The 4,557-nt window shown below is 42.8% G+C and overlaps 1 pseudogene; it reads left to right on the forward strand.

Annotated features, from left to right (window-relative positions):
• The first annotated feature begins 3,468 nt into the window (after positions 1-3,468).
• LOC119525024 lies at positions 3,469-4,320 on the forward strand (annotated as a pseudogene).
• The last annotated feature ends 237 nt before the right edge of the window (positions 4,321-4,557 follow it).

Below are 4,557 nucleotides of genomic sequence, written 5' to 3' on the forward strand. Positions count from 1 at the left end.
CCTGTCAGTCCTGTGAGTGAGCCACCTTGGAAGTGGACCCTTAAACTCCAGACAGGCTTTCAGATGACTGCAGCCCCCCCTGACCTCTTGACTACAACCTCTGAAAGACTATGAGTTAGAGCTACCTACTGAGCCCTTTTCAAATTCTTGACCAACAGAAACCAGGAAAGATAACATTGCAGTTGTTTGAAGCTGCCAAATTTTGAGGTCCTCTGTTATGGAGAATCCCATTACTAAAATATCTTGGGATAAGTTCAGAGAGGCTGTGTGGGGACAGATCATGTGGACATTTTGGGTCATAGAAAGGATTTCAGCTGGTCAGAAGTCATCGGAGGCTTTTGAGCTGAGGAGTTGCATGACCTGACTTAGGTGTTGATAGGCTCTCTCTGATTGCTGTGCTGAGAGTAGACTGCTTCAGGGCAGAAGCAAAACACAAGGTAAAAGGCTGCTGCAGTGACCAGGTAAGACATGGTGGCCTAGACCAGGGTAGTGATAATGGTGGGGAAAATTGGTAGGATTCTGGATATATTTTGAGAGTAGAAGTGACAATATTTGTGACTGACAAATGTAGGGTGGGAAGGAGTGGTGTCAAGGATGACATGGAGGTTTTGGCCATAGTGCTCAAAAGAATTGAGTTTCCATTAACCTGGAGATAAGACTATGGGAGGAGCTATGCTAATGGGGTGGAATGATTTCAGGAGTTATATCTGGACAGGTTAATGATGGCAATGCCTATAAAATATTCAGGTAGAATGTCAAGTTTCCAGTTAGTTATACAGGTCTGGAATGTCATGATGAGGTCTAGGTTGTAGAGAATAAAAGTTTGGGAATCATCAGCTTATAGACAGTATTTAAGGCTATGTGATTGGATAAGAGCATCTAGAGAATGAGTATAGATAGAGAAGGAGGTTAAAGATACAGACCTGAGAGCACTTCAATATTCAGAGTTTAGGGAGATGAGGAGGAGGTGTTAGAAGAGTCTGAAAAAGAGGAGCCCGGGTGGTGGAGGAAACTGAGTGACTGTGGTATCATCGAAGCTAAGTGAAGAAAATATCTGAGGGAGCAGAGACTGCTCATTTGTGTCAAATGGTGCTGATGTAGCATATGTACAATGAGGACTGAAAAATAACCATGGTGTTTAGGCATATGTAAGTCCTTGTTGACCCTGAGAAAAGCAGTTTTGGTATTAATTGTATACAAAATGATGTCAAAAAGCAATATTGATGCTTCTGGTGGGTTGGGTAATTGAATCAACCTTCCTGCTGAAAACAAGTTAAAAAGCTGAACAAAATACAAAAAGTATCTTTAAAACATCAAAGAATTTATGTGATAGTTAAGAATTACTTCACCAAGATCCAAGAAAGGATTAGGGCTCAGAAGAGTAAGCTGGAGACACTTCTGCCCTAAAGGTGTTTGCAGGCTCCAGAGGAGGTAGCTGAGAGATAGAGTCAATCTTTGAACTGGATTAAAAAGAATCAGAGTCTGATGCTGCCAAGGATGATAACTCTGGTAAAAACAACATCATCAACAACAACACCTGCTGTGGGCAGGGGATGTTGAAAGCTGTACATTTGGAGTGAGATAGAGACTGTGCAATACCTGATCATTTGGGTGGACCAGACAATGTCAATCCTTGGCCCTAAATTGCCAGTGGTCTCTGGAACCTGGCAGAAGAAAGCAAAACTACGCTTTTAAAAGGGATTACATAATCTTGGCCTTAAATTGTTTCTATTCAAACAATAAAATAAAATGTCCTGTAAAAAAAAAGAGGAAGTACATGAGAATAAGAAACATTAACAAAAGTCACAGAAACTGACCCATAGACTCTCCAGATATTGGATGAATCACAGATCATAAAACAATTGTGCTTAATACAAGGAACTGTAGTTCCAGCAATGAACTGGAAACTATAGCAATATTGCACATTTGCCAAAAAAAAAAAAAAAAAAAAAATCATGTAACTGAAAAATGCAATATTGAAAATTAAATGAATGGTTTTAACAGCAGATTAAGTGTGACTGAAGAGAGACTTTGTGAACTGGACAATAGTTTGGAAAACTTGTCTAGATCAAAGCAAGAGGAAATCAAAAGATGGAAAATATGGATAAGAAATTTTGAAACTTAGAGGATTCAATAATAATTGGATTCCCAGAATTGGGAGAAAAGGGAGTGGAGCACAAGGAATGTTTGAAAAAAATGGCTGGGAATTTTCCAAGAATTGACTGAAATGAAACCACAGTCAAGAAGTCCAACAAGACTGAAGCAGGATCTATGGAAAGAAAAAAAGAAGAAGACATATAGCAGAGATAGAATATCTTAAAAGCAGTCAGAGAAAAAAGTCAGGGTACCCTCAGAGGGGGTGACAGAATGACAATTGACTTCTCAACATTTGAAGCCAGAAAATAGAGGTGCTGAAAGAAGGTAGTTGGCAATAGAATTCTCTTCTTATTGAAAATAACCTTCAAGAATAAGAACTAAATAAAGATTTTTTTTTTGAAAAAGTAAAACTGATAATCTAAATATGCCTAAGCAAATTCAGAGTTTTCTGTAGGCAGAAAAAAATTTATCCATGTGGAAGGTTAGAGATGCAGGAAGGAAAGAAACAACATGCTGAAGTACATTTATGTAAACTTTGGTAAAAGAAAGGAATAAAAATGACTTGTGGACTTAAACTTTTCATACATAAAATTAAAATATACAAGAAAACATAATTTGAAAGGAAGAAAGTGAATTAAAGTGTTCTAAGTTTCTTGCATTGTCGGGAGGAGAGTAAAGCTAAATATTAAGAAGCCCTGGGTACATGTTGTAATTTCTAGGATACACAGGAAAGGAATAACTTTCTAATTAATGGAAAAAGGAATATAATTTTTTAAAAAAGTTTGAAAAGCAAGGAAGACAAGAAAGAAGAGATAAGAAGATAAATAGCAGATAAGGAAATGAAATAATCATGCAATCCCAAGTTTTTTGTTTTGTTTTTGGTACATTATAGAATCAATAGGAAGGGAGGACTATCCTAGATGAAAAGGTATTTGAGACATTAAGCCAAATTCTGTGATTGATTCCTAGAAGGAATAAACCATCTATAAAAGACACTTTAGGGGTTGTAAGGGAAATATGAATATGGATTGTTTATTAGATGGTATTAGGGGTTTACTGTAAGTTTCATTAAGTGTGATAATGGTTTTATGGTTAAATAGGGAGTATTCTTACTTTTTAAGATATTCACATTTCCATGAAGTATTTAGGAATGAGATGTCATGCTGTTTGTAATTTGTAAAAATAGTTTAGCAAAAATAAAAAGAATTTATCTTAAAAAGAAGATGAACAGCACATTTGTGGGAAAAACACGTTTGAGATTGGTTACATCTTGTAAGTCTGGGTGGTGGGTATAATTTATTTTGTGTTTCTGAACAGCTGGAATGTTTTGTTATTCATTATTTGGAATGTTTAAGAGTTCAAAAATAAAACAATGCTGGCGTGGGCCTGGATGACGGGCAATGCATCGGCGTCTCTGACATCTTTTCTAATGAGGAGAATGTGGAGCCACAGCGGCCGCCACTGGGGCGGAATGGCGCGGACGGCTTGCTCGACAGTGGGGACCCGCCGCTGCCCCGCTGCAGCCGTGCCATCCGCGGGTACATGGAGAGGCGTGTTCCGTGTCCTACCGCAACGGGTGCATCCACCACAAGAGCTTCGGGCCCGCTCGCTGGCGCTGAGCACCTAATCGCCCGAGAACCTGCTCCACAAGTGCAAGCCAGGCGACCGGGTGGAGTTCGTGTCCCCCACGCAGGACCCGCACTGGGCCGTGTACGTGGGCATCTTCCAGGTGGTGCGTCTGCACCGGCTGGAGGTGAGCAACAGCTTCCTGAGGGACGCGAACCAGGGACGGCGCTGCCCGGTGGTCAGGGAGCTGCACGACGACAAGCCGCTGAGCCCCAGCGCCGCGGTGTGCAACTTGCTGGGTCAAGAGCGCGCCAAGGATCGCGGGCTCAGTTGCCGCATTTCTGAGAGCTTCGCTGCCTGGTTCCCCTAAGGCAAGAAGGAGCTCTAGATCAACAGTGAGCAGCACGTCGGCAAGCAGCCCTACCAGGTGCAGATCCAGCTCTGGGAGCAGCGCAGCCACACACTGCAGTTCCAGAACCTGGAAGACCTGATCATGGAGAAGCGGAGCAAGGACCAGAGCGGGCACGCGGCAGTGCTGCTGGAGCTCCTATGCACCTGCACTCGGCCAAGCCTGAAGAGGGCAAAGGCAATGGAGCGCGGCCAGTCTGTCCCACTGCGCAAGGCTTGGATGAGGATGGGGAGGGGGTGGCTCACTGATGGGCCAGCGGAGTGCGAAGCCGCGAAAGGGAGCTCTTTGCTGCAGCCGCTGCCTCTTTCCCCCTTTGCTCCCTCTCTAACTCTGCCATGTTCTGGGCCCCATCTGGGCTCTTGGGCCTTCTGGAAAAGGGAGAGTTGGCGAAATGCACAGCCCGCTGTGGCTTGAGCTTGCCATTTTGGGTGGGGGTGGAGGAGGGTGGTGAATGGAGCAAGTAGACTCATTATAGATGACAGTGT

Source organism: Choloepus didactylus (genome assembly GCF_015220235.1).
Source record: "Choloepus didactylus isolate mChoDid1 chromosome 23 unlocalized genomic scaffold, mChoDid1.pri SUPER_23_unloc3, whole genome shotgun sequence".
Classification (NCBI taxonomy): domain Eukaryota; kingdom Metazoa; phylum Chordata; class Mammalia; order Pilosa; family Megalonychidae; genus Choloepus; species Choloepus didactylus.